Source organism: Balaenoptera ricei, chromosome 3, assembly GCF_028023285.1.
Source record: "Balaenoptera ricei isolate mBalRic1 chromosome 3, mBalRic1.hap2, whole genome shotgun sequence".
NCBI classification, from domain to species: domain Eukaryota; kingdom Metazoa; phylum Chordata; class Mammalia; order Artiodactyla; family Balaenopteridae; genus Balaenoptera; species Balaenoptera ricei.
Window position 1 is genome coordinate 114,239,406 of NC_082641.1, and position 12,317 is coordinate 114,251,722.

Below are 12,317 nucleotides of genomic sequence, written 5' to 3' on the forward strand. Positions count from 1 at the left end.
AAACAGCAGCCGTTGCTCTTCCTTATCCCAGCACTCTGGCCCCCAGCTCCCATTCGTGGTTTTATTTTTCTACCAAGCGCTCATTACCACGTGATATGCCAAATTTTACTTGTTTTCATATTTTAAAAAATTATCTGTTTACTCAGAGCCGGGATTTTTGTCTGTTTTGTTTAATGTCTTTTTCCTGGTGCCCAAAATTATGCTTGATGCCTAATGGGCATTCAATAAACATCTGTCACATTATTAAAAGAAGGAGTTAACAAATGAATAAATAAATGAGGGTGAGAGATAGGGATAAGCAAAGAATGTTTTAGTTGGTTATTACAGCATACCAAACAACCCCAGAATATCAGTTGTATACCATAACAAACATTTTTTTTCCCACTTATGGGTCTGTGAATCAGCTTAGGTAGCGAGCTTCAGGCTGCAGGTCTGTCGAGCTAGGCTCCAGGCTGTGGGTTGGGATCAGCTCTGCTCTTTGTGTATTTTCACCCTCCTTGGACCAATGCCTACCTCAGGTCTATTCTTCTAATGGTAGATGGCAAAAGCACAAAAGACCAAGCCAAATTACCAAGCACATCTAAAGATTTATGTTCATGTCATGTCTACTGTCCAAAGTCAACATGGCCAAAGTCAACATCAAAGAGGCAAAGGAAGTATACGCCACCTTTTCTAGAGGAAGTTATGGCAAAGTCACATGGCAAATGGTATGGATGTATAGTGCGTACTTCTTCCACAACAGGGAGGGAGTGACGTTTTAGAACAATAATCCAGTCTATCACAGATGACTGCCAGGTATGAGCAACTATGTGGATAGAGCTATTCATTGATATGGCAAAGATTGGAGAAGGACCAGGTTGGGGAGGAAGAATGACAAATATCAGGAGTTACATTTGGACCTGATAAATCCAGTTATACTGCCAAGGGCAGATGTTACAAGTGGCAGACACATAACTAGCTTAAACTAAAGCAGAATGTATAGGGTAATGTGATTGGGAAGTGTAAGGGAGATCTGTAGAGCTTCAGGAACAGCCAGATGAAGGGACTTTGTCAGGGCTTTGTCTTCTCCTCTCTATCTCGGCTCTGATTCTCTCTTTTGGCCTCATTTTCAAGCAAACTCCCTCTACATGGTGGCAAGATGGCCCCTGGTAGCCTCAGGGTCACCCTTAGCTTAGCAAGGGTGGCAGTAAGAACGAAAGCTTCTCCCTCTCAATATCCATACATCAGTCTAAGAGATGACACTTGTTACTTTGCTTGAGTCATATGCTCATCTATGAACCAATCACAGTGGCCTGACTAGCGGGGAACTATGGTAACCCTCCTGGGCCATGTACCCACCTCTGGGGTAGGGTGTCTGGCCCTGTGGTTAAAATAGACAGGAAATGGTACCACAAAGGAAGCAGGAGAAAGTGGATTGGAGAGTATGGCAGGCAGACAAAATCCACAACTACTGTAGCTCAGCAGAGACGTTAAGAGCATTTACGTTTAAGGGCACTTAGGTTGCTTCTGTGACCTGGCCATTTTAAATAGTGCTGCAGTGAACATTGGGGTGCATGTGTCGTTTTGAATTATGGTTTTCTCTGGGTATATGCCCAGTAGTGGGATTGCTGGGTTGTATGGTAGTTCTATTTTTAGTTTTTTAAGGAACCTCCATACTGTTCTCCATAGTGGCTGTATCAATTTACATTCCCATGAACAGTGCAAGAGGGTTCCCTTTTCTCCACACCCTCTCCAGCATTTATTGTTTGTAGACTTTTTGATGATGGCCATTCTGACCGGTGTGAGGTGATACCTCATTGTAGTTTTTATTTGCATTTCTCTAGTAACAGTGATGTTAGGCATCTTTTCCTGTGTTTTTGGCCATCTGTATGAAAATATATGTTTTTAAAACAAGCACTTAAATATCACTTACTATGTGCCAGGCACTGTTCTAAGTCCCTAACAAGTCTCTATTCATTTAATCCAAATAATAATTCTATTAAGTTAATTTTACTGTTACCGCATTTTACAGATGCCAAGACCGAGGCACAGATTGGGTAAGAAACTTGTTCAAGGTCACACACGTAGTAAGCAAGAGAGTCTATGTTCAAACCAGGAAGTCTCGCTTTGGAATGCTCACCACTATGATTTTATCTAGTTAAAGGGCATCCTGGAGAACGAGAAGTTTCTGTCTCCTTCCCCTCTCCCCAGTTCCACAACACTTCCAGATTTTCACCTGCTCCTCTGGATTTGCAGCGGAGTGCACATGTGGTTTGGCTCATCAGAGACTATATGTCTGAGGATGAAAACTGAGAATGTAGAACCAGGGAGGTCAGTTGAGTTAACTCAGAGGGTGTTTGCCATCAGGAGGAACAGATGCTGTTTAAGTCAGGAAGAAATGAGCGTTCACTCCAAGCCTTGCTGTAGAAAGCCTCTTTGTTTTATGACTCTGGGTGCATGCAACCCTTTTAATTTTGTGTTTTGGATTCCAGCCATAGCAGGCCTTCTTTAATGTAGCAGATGGCTGGAGACGGGTAAGCGGGTTCCTACTCTCTACATGAAGCAGCCTTCCCTAGAGAGGAATCTCCCAATTATGTTGCTCTGAAAAAGAGAGGAGAAGAAAAGATAACTTAAAATGGACACATTAAATTTACACCACATGTAAAGTAACCACTGCTTTAGGCATCTGCAGACATTTGGAGGTCAGAAAAACTTTTGAAAATCTGATGAAAGCTACAGACCTTTTCTGCAGAAAATTTGTACATAGGTATATATACAGAAACGTGCATGTTCATTCCATGGGGGCTCCTGGAGTCTCTGAGGTCTATCCCTGAAGCTTCAAGGAGTCTCTGGCCCCAAGATTCCTGTGCTTCCAGAGGAGACAGCTGTTACTCTTTTACTTTACTTTTCCTTTTTTCGATACATTAAGATTCTCAAGTTCTGTGTTGTGAAAATAAAGTATCTGTGGACTATTAAGGGATCATTTCACACCAGGACACTCAAATTTTACTGGAAAAAAATCCTGTCAAATATTGGATAAAGTCACTTTAGTGTATTCTCTGATTGGCACAGAACCTTGGCTCATTCTGTTAAAAACTAACGTGAAGTTTCTTTTGAAAATTGTAACATGATTTTCTTCTCTCTGGGATCGTGGGGTATGTCTTTGCAGATCATTTCTTTGGGACTTCACTCTTCTCATAACTTTTCTAAGTTTAGCTCTGCCTTCTGCACCATTTCCAATATTAAGGACGTGAGGTGGGGCTAGTTTTTCAGTTGAAGAGCATAGAATTTTCAGAACTTGGAAAGGAGGCTTTATTGTTTCCTGGACAATGTCCAGAAGAGTCACACAAACTTAGACATTTCTTCCTTTGATGTCCACTTGCCACAACTGTGTGAGGAAGTGAGAGGTCTCTTAGGCGGCTACCAGGACCCTTTATGGATCTCCGTGATGTCATTCACTGATACTTCTACACTGGGTGACCCATCTGAACATCACCACATTCTTCCACTTCTACTGGGTGTGCACTGGTCATTTAGGGAGAATCTTCTGAGCTATAGCAAAGGGTCGGATTGAGATCTATATTAAATATATGGAAACCAAACCCAATTCGCCTCAATTACCTTACATTTAAAGATAAAAGTTTACAAATATGGAAAGACTGAGTTAATTATTCCAGTTCTTCTTGTTCCACATATGCTCCCACATTTCCTGAAAATTATCTGCATACTGGATCTGCAAAATTCAGGGTGGGAGTAGGTCATTGACCAAACATTTAGGCTGGTTCTTTACATCAAATGAATAAATAACACAGTTATTGGAAAAATTCAAAGAAAGGGCTCATTTTCTCCCTAAACATCAACTCAACTAGAGGGAAACTGTTTAGGTTTTAAATCAGGGTTTGTGAACCTCAGCACGATTGATATTCTGGGCTGGATAATTCTTGGTAGAAGGAGGCTGTCCTGTGTATCGTAGAATGTTTAGCCTCTACCCAGTAGATGTCACTAGCACCACCCTCCTAGATGTGACAACCAAGATTGTTTTCAAATATTATCATATGTTCCCTGGGGGGCCACAGTCACCCCTGCTTGAGAAGCATTGGCCTAAATTATCCAGAATTAAGTTTCTCCGTAAGTAATATAAAATTGAGTACTGAAGCTGCTTCTGTTTGATCTTTCTGATCAGGTGAATGCTAAACTGAAAAAGTAGTTTGTCTATTTTGATGCCCCACTAACCATATGTATCTGTTCAGGTCATCCTGTTCTACATTTGCTTTTAGATCCCATTTGATTGCCCAAAACAGGGACTTCCTTACTCCTTCCCTATGGCTCTGACAGGCCTGTTCATTTGCTGTTTGATCATCTTTTTCACTATACAGATCTTTAATGAGCTGTCTGATTTTTTTATGCCCTTTAAGGTCTGGTTGATGTCTCAGTCCTTTGGAAGGAGTTTCCCTTCCTGTCTTCTATGTTATCATCTCTTCGGATTTAAGACCTAAGCTGAGCCTACACAGCAACTTGGAGAAGTTGGTGTCTCTGGTTGATCTGATCAGTATTTGGACACATAGTTCAGGAAGCAACACTTTTGGCTTTGAGATCAACATGTGATTGTCAAAAGGAATCCCGTAATCACAAATTGTTCTCTCCATTTGTGGGTGCAGTGACTGCAAGACAGCAAACAGTTTGTTTTGGGAAGGATTTTACTGGCTGTTTGAAGGGAGGAGTGGCTGAAGCATACAAAATATTTAAACCAAATTTTTATGTGTTATAATGTTCAACAAAGCTCTCTGCAAACAGTTCTGGGGGAAAAAAAAAAAAAAGGCATCCTCCAAGGCAGGGTTATGGGCACTTTTGGGAGTTGTAAAGCCATGCAGGCTCCAGAAATATGTGCCTTCCAAGGGCTGGAAACTTCTGAATTAACAACAAATAATCAGTGAGTGTGACAAAGAGTTAAAGTACACAGACTTTACTTTCACAAAGTTTATGATGTAGTAAAGAGTTTTAAGACGTAGACCTGAGATTGCAAACTGATGGCCAGCAGGCTAAATTGGGACCATGGATTTGTTTTACTTGGCTTGTACAGGGTTGGCCTCTTGAATGTCTAAGAAAGAAAAAAGAGTGAAAGAATGAAAGAAGTTGCTAAACATGTAAAACTGAGATTTTTGTATTAAAATCTGGATTTCCAGCTGTTTTTGAAAAATCAGAAGATCTGCCAACACTGGGTCCTTATTCCCACATTTCCCCATGGTGACATTTGGCTGGAGTGAAATAGCAGCTGCCCTCTCAGTTTCCCCACCCTGGCCCACTACACTCCCTTACCAGGCCTCTGTCCCTGTCTGAGATGACTACCCTTAATGCAGAGACTTGGACGACATTCACCGCACCTCTTCACTGTGGAAACAAACCGCTAAAGTCTGGAGCAAAATAGCAGATTCCCATTTGTTTCAGGGGAGATGACCCTGGCTCAGGCCACGCTGGTGGCCCTAGAGGCAGTGAGCAGTGGTCAGATTTGGGATATATTTTGAACATGGCGTTGCTAAGATTTCGTGATAGTTCGGTTTAGGGAATGAGAGAGAGGATTTGAAAATGACTCCAATTTTGATTTTTATTTAGATTAATTTATTTCAAAAGTAAAACTACAGTGGAATATTGGAAAACCAGGATTGAACTTATAAAATAAAAACAAAATTATTTTAAAGTTTTTCTTCACTAGTACTCTCTGAATTGGGTGCCCTAGATGGTACTATTATCCTTTTCTGGGAAATGCTGACACTTTGGGGAATTGGGGAGGGGGGGAGAGCGTTGAGAAGAGCCCCAGTAACTACAAAAAGAGAATTAGGCTCTTGCCCCCAGAGATGGAGTGGAGGGACATCAGTCTATGGATGGCCTCTGTACACCTCAGTGTCCCCACCTGGCCAGGACGGTGGTATCTTGAACTACTGGGGTGTCAGTACATGGGCAGGCCTAGTTCAGGGAGCTACAAGGTCTGGCACTGCAAGAGCGGTGGGGGATGGTAGAGGTTCCAAGATTTCCACGTGGGAGGGGGCTTAGGGCATCCAGTAAGAAGCTGTAAGATGTTCAGAAGCTTGTTTTGAAGCTACTTTTTCACAGAAAGAGGACTCTCTTCTCTCAGATTTATATTACAAATCATTAAGAGTAGCAAAGTTGTATCCGAAGATGTTTTTATTTACACTTCATACGTGACTGGGAAAATCTCCAACTGTCCATATCGAGGACAATTATTTTATTATAATGTGAGTTGATTTGGTTAGTGGAGACTACTAGTGGCTATCGGGACGGTGGGAACTAGCCGACTGCCATTCCTGGGCCTAGCCATGGACGAGAGAAGCCTCCGGCAGATCGGCAGATCGGAAGCCAGAGATTGCGGGAGCCGAGCCAAGCGCGGTGGCTTCCTTCAGCCGCTGTAGCGAGGAGGCCCTTCCCTCGGTGGGTCCCACAGCGGTCACTCGGCGGCTTGCGCGCATGCGCCGACCCCGCGGCGTCCTCCCCGGCTCCTTCCCTCCTTCATCCGGGTCCTGGGCGAGCGGGCGCCGTGCGCGTGTCCCGCGGCCGAGCTGCTAATAAAGTTGCGCTGTGGGCAAGCGCAGCTACGGCGCCGGGAGAGCGCGCGCCGCCGGCCCGTGAGTGAACGTGGGGTCTCGGGAGGGGCGGGCGAGCGGGACCGGGGTTGCAGGCTCTGCCCGGACGCGGCTCTGCCCTAGCGGCCGGACGCGGGCCGAGGCGGGGGCGTGCGGGCGCGGGCGGAGCGGAAACCACCCGGGCCTGAGGGGCGGGAGGTAGGCCGAGTCCCGGCCTGCCGGGGTCCAGGCAGGCGGCGATGGTGCGGCCCGTCTGGCTGTGGAGGCCTCGCCTGCCCCGGGGCGTCCCCGGACTGTGGTGGGAGGCATTCGGGACGCCCTCGCGGGGATCCCCGGCCCCACTTCTGTCCGGAGGAGCGGTTTGTTCTCCCTCATCCAAGCGCCACCCTCAGTACACACCCCTGGTAGGATTGCCGAGCTCGGCCGAGCAGCCCGGTCGGCTACACTGCAAAGCCGTCCAGTGGTTTGATGAATCCGTGCCGCCGTCGCTTTGTGTTTCAAAGATAAGGATCTACGCTTATCGGTGGAAATTACACTATGGGCAGTTGTGACCTGCTGCTGCGCTCAGCTGGTAGTTAGACCCGGTTTCTGCCACTTGCCATGCCAGTTTTCATCATTGCAAAGATTTCTTCTACTTTATGTAAACTTTAGCGGCAAGGAAAACGACTAGCAAGGTCTGTTTGCCTTCACCATATTCACCCCCTACCGGGGTCCTTCACTTCAGTGTCTGTACTCATATTCCGGTCTGTCCCCCTCCCCCTCCCTCTTTCCTGCCTTCCCCTTTCAGCTGCTGTTATTACGTGGAGTTTGGAGCCTAAGCTTTGAAAACTCCCATGTGGCGCCTGTCTTAAGTCGGAGCATGCTCAGTAGCCAAAACAGATTTTGGTTGCAAAAAGAACTGGGGCGAGGATAGTCGGTTATTTGGACGTTTGCCCGCTTCCTAACAAAATGTTCCAACTCTGGTTTGGATGGCATTGGAGAGTGGAGCTGTAGGCCAGCCTAGAGGTGAGGAATGCCTGAACACCCTGGGCCAGATCTCTATCTTGATTGTAGAGACATTGTTTCCTGACCAGCTGGAGGTCTAGAGAGAGACTGGGGGGCCTGGGGAAGCATTCCTGGCTGCCTGTGCGTTTATATGGGTGTGGTACTCAGTGTATCTTGTTTACCTTATCTTTCTGTGGAAAAAGTTTTGAAGTCTGGTTGGGTTTGTCACATCATGCCTGTTGCCTAGCACCACCAAAAGTGTTCTTATCTAACAACGAAGACTGGATAGGTGGAAGGTTGTGGGTTGGCCTCACAGAAGTTGAGAGGAAGGGGTACTTGAGTTGCTGTTTTTTAAATTCTTTTTTAAATTCTGTTTTTAAACGGGAGTAGTTAAATTTCCTTAAATTAGAGTACCCGAATTGCCCAGAATGAATTAGTTTTTAACTTTAATTTGAAAGCTGAAAGGTTGAAAACCTTAATCCCAATAGATTAGTAACTTTCCAAGCAGTTTAAAGTTGCTGCTAGATGCCAGTTTTGTGGGGAAGACAGTACCTAGACACGATGTGAACATTTATTGATCTGACTATTTTTATGCAATTAGTGTGTTCAAAATTCAGTAAATAGGAATTATTTATAGATCTGAACAAATTATTTTATATTCTTCCTTTTACTCCTACTTTGGTAACTTTTTTCCTCTAAGATGAATCAGAGGTTACAAGAATACGAAACAATTCTTAAGAAACAAGTTAACAAAGTGTAACCTTCGTAAAGGTTGTATTTATTATGTTTAGATTTTTAAAATTTAACCTTTGCATAATTGTCTCTATAGCATCCTCCGTTCTTCCCTCTCTACCTTGCTGCTCCCTGAGTCAGTGTGCCTTTCCTTTTCATATAGCTGCTGTTCTCGCATAACTTTACCCGTTTATTTTTGTTAATAAAATTGATTTGTCATTTATGCTTCCATTCCTTTCCGATCACAGCTGAAATAGGCAATAAAAGTTTGATGAACCTTCCCAACTAACTTTCCTCTTAGATTTTAAATGCATCCATATGATATGATCTAGATGAAAGAAGAGAACAGTGAACGGGAAGAGAAAAGAATAAAATATTTTTGTAGGTTCTGTGCAGATTTGGTGGAATTATCTACTTGCCTGGTTCACTGCGGTAGGCGCCACAAAAATGGGTAGATTGATGTGTGTTGCATTTCTTTCCCCTCTGGCAAAGTCAGTTATTAATTTCAGAGGGAGACAGTGGCAGAATGTTGTTACTAATGAGGTTTGAATCAGATTGACTGGTTATGTAACATGTTGCTGGGAGTATTATTAAAAGTTGCCTTCTGTAGCAAGATAGAGGCAAATAAATTCTGCTTACCCTCTTCACTGGGTTTTAATTCTTGGCTGAACCTGAAGGCACATTAGACTATAACCATAATTATACCTGGGCAGCCTGTCTGTTTCCTGTTTTCATCATGAACCCAAACATTATGATTTGCAGTGATGATCTTTTTTGTCCCTTGCATTAAGCAGAGGCAGTATGTTTTCGCTTGCTTCTGAAAACAGATTTGTAACTTGGTTAAATCAAAGATACTGGCTTCTTAGTGTTTTGAAGACTAGGCAGTAAAATATCGAACAGTTTTTAATTTCTTTGTAACTTGAAATACTATCTTAAAAAATCTATTTCACACATATTGTTTAATTGTAAATTTTAATGTTACCAGTAGTTTGTAGAGTCTTTGAGTAAGAAAGCCCTTTTTGTTTATGACTTACCAGTGTTTATTATTAACCAGATGTATATGTTGATTCAGGCAGTGAGCCACACATTTGGGTGAATTTCATAGCTGACTTGAGTACTCTTTAGGATATAGCTGCCTTTATTCCCCTGGTTTATCAGTCTTCCCTGTTCGCTTTACTTCTAGAGGGTCTATGTTCTTTGTCTCTCTTTTTTTGTGCTTCATACTACGCACAAAAAAGAAACTGAAACAGTTTCTTTTCTTCAAATGTTACAGGTGCCGTATACCCTATGGGTTTGCCAGTGTATTGATAAGGTCAAAGACATTGGAGAAGATTTCCTTTTGTTAGGGACAGTCTTATAAAAGGAAATATTATAAACAGCCTGGGGGATGATTCTTATTTCTAACCGTCTGGATATTTTGGAGAAAAGACTATCTGGGAGGGTAGGACCCAAGAAGACTGCACAGAGATAGTACGCATTCTCCACCAAAGATGATGATGAATGACCTCACAAAGTCTCTCCATGTATTTTTACACCTTGTTTTTCTACTTCCAAAGTTAATAGAATAAAAATAATTGAAATTCTTAGTGCTGGATTATCCAATTCATTGCCATTACCTAGACCTCGGAATCTGAGAGGTGCATTTACTACTTGGAAGGTTAAGATATAAAATTCTCTTTGAAGAATTGTTAAAAACTAGATTGTTGTTAGGATCAGCTAGTTTTTCATATTCTAACAGCTTTTATTGTTTCATAACTTTGAAAAGATGGCGTAATTACAGAGTTACTAGGTTTTTCATAAATAATCAGCTAGTTCTAGGCTCTGTAGTTTTGATACTTTTTTGCCTTGGGCACCTAGGTTGGGGAATTTTTGTTCCCTTTCTAGTAGAGAGGTGGTTTTAGTGACTTTTCTTATTGTATCCCTAACTTGGTTGTGATAGTATTTTAGAAGAAAGAATTCTTTATTAGATGGTTCTGTGTGTGCAGTACTATAATTGGAATTCACTATTGGAAGACGGTTGTTAAAGTACATTTCGTACATAGGGTTTGCTCTTGAATTCTTTGGTACATCAGTCTCTGCTTATTATATATATATATTTATATATATATTTATTTATATATATAAATATATATATATATAATTTACAGACTGGTATACTTTGGAAATTTGAAAATGGCCTTATCTGTTGTGAGATTTAACTGGATTTTTCTTTTTGGTTTCCATGTATGTTGTTTTGTTATTACTGAAAATAATAGTAAGAAAAAAACTAGTGTCACCTTCCCACCTTTCTTTGAGCATAGCAGCTGGAGTCCTGTGAACAGTTTTACACTTTTCAGATTTAACTATGATCTCAGAATATGGCTGGTACTTTCAAGGCAAGTTTTGTTCTGTTCACTTCTGTTTTCATGATGTGTTAGGATTTGCCTAGCATCCTATCTGGTAGGCTGTATAAGTTGAGGTCTAGTTATTCTGGTTTGTGTATTTCCAGGAAAAGGGGGGTGCTGCAGAACTTTTTCAAAGCTAGTCTTTTGTTTTCTTTCCCCTTCTTCACATCATTCTGCCCACTTAGGTGAGTAGGTGACTTGACCTCTGGGGTACACATGAGGTATCTGGAAAACATCTTCATAAAGCATTGGAATATATGTTGTGTACACAAGTTAGCACTTTGTACTCCAGAGACACATTCTGTAACGTAATGATTTGGTATCTGCCCTTGATGATTTTATAATTTAAAGGAAAGCACTATAAAGATTGACCAGCTCTGTGTCTATTCCTGTGCCTACAAGCCTCTACAGGTATACTCAGACACATCTGGCAGCAATGTCAGAAATCTTGCAGGCTCTGGCGGTGAGTGATACATCTAGATCAGGCTCTGCTTAATTAGAGGACTTAGAGGAGCAGGCGAGGTTTAAAGAGTGATTAAAAACTGGGAAACAGAAGTCTGGATGTAGGAGATAAAAAAGTAGAGACTTGTGTGGTCACAGAGAGAGACTAGGTGAGAGTATTATGGTGTGAGAAGTGTCAGGGATCATGAGTTCAGCTCCTGGATGGCTGTGAGAACTTTGGGTGTCTTTGGAAATTGGGAGCCACAATTGGGAAAAGTGGTGATTTAAGCGTTTCTCTAGGAAAATGATTTTGATTTTACGATTGTGATTTTATTTCCTCCTCTTTGTAGATGTTCCAATAAAGAATAGGATTTCTGAATCTAGGAGAGTTTTGGAGCCAACGTGCTCTTGGTTTCTTTCTGTTACTTGAGTGTAGTCGTGGATGTGGCTTACGTGCTTTATAGTAATTGTATACCTAGATCTAGGATTGGTTTGACAGTGGTGGGGGGGGGTGTCTACTTTTGCTGATACTTGGTGACTAAGGATGTTAGAACCACAGGGGTAAGACATTTTTAAAGCTTTACCCCCACCAACCACAAAATGTTATCTTTGAATGTATATAGGTAAGTGATTTTCTCCCATTGCAGATGGTCCTAAGGGCCTTGGTTCTCAAACCTACTGCAGAACCTGGGACGCTTGTTAAAAATATGGGAGGTAGGGCCCTACTCTCAAACCTAATGAATCTGAATTTTGTGGAATGGTTATGAGGAATTTGTTTCTTTAAAACCCCCATCTGTAATTCTTCTGTGTAGGTTTGGCTGAGACGATGGTGGCTTGTGACCCATATGCACATTTATTTGCATGGGTTGATGTGCTCAGGAGATTGCCTTTTGGCTAACGGTGTTGGGTGAAATTTTTGGATTGGTTTGCTTGCCTTTTATTTTGAATTGAAGCAATTAGAGAGATGTTGGAGCAGAAAGTGAAGGAGCTGTTTCTATGAATTTACCTCTGAAGTCTGGGCATGAGCAGTGTGTGTCTATGTGTCTGTCTGTCTGTTTGGGGGAGACTGTTGAGGGAAGTTTGTGTGTGTGTTTATGGTAGGTCGGAGGTTCTACTCAGGTAGTTGAAGTAAGAACAAGACTTTTGGTTTCTTGACGTTAATAAAAATTCATTTGAATGGAAGCCTGGTAAAGTTTAACAA

The 12,317-nt window shown here is 42.2% G+C and overlaps 1 protein-coding gene across 3 annotated transcripts in view; it reads left to right on the top strand.

Annotated features, from left to right (window-relative positions):
• The first annotated feature begins 6,489 nt into the window (after positions 1-6,489).
• SMAD5 (SMAD family member 5) overlaps positions 6,490-12,317 on the top strand; it is a 53,259-nt gene continuing 47,431 nt past the window's right edge. For 2 of the 3 annotated variants that reach the window (XR_009502395.1, XM_059917151.1), the window contains exon 1: positions 6,490-6,617. The gene's annotated coding sequence lies outside the window, so the exon portion shown is untranslated. Of the gene's footprint in view, positions 6,618-6,807; positions 7,250-12,317 lie in introns of those variants that run through there. The other variant, XM_059917153.1, reaches the window with a different exon arrangement.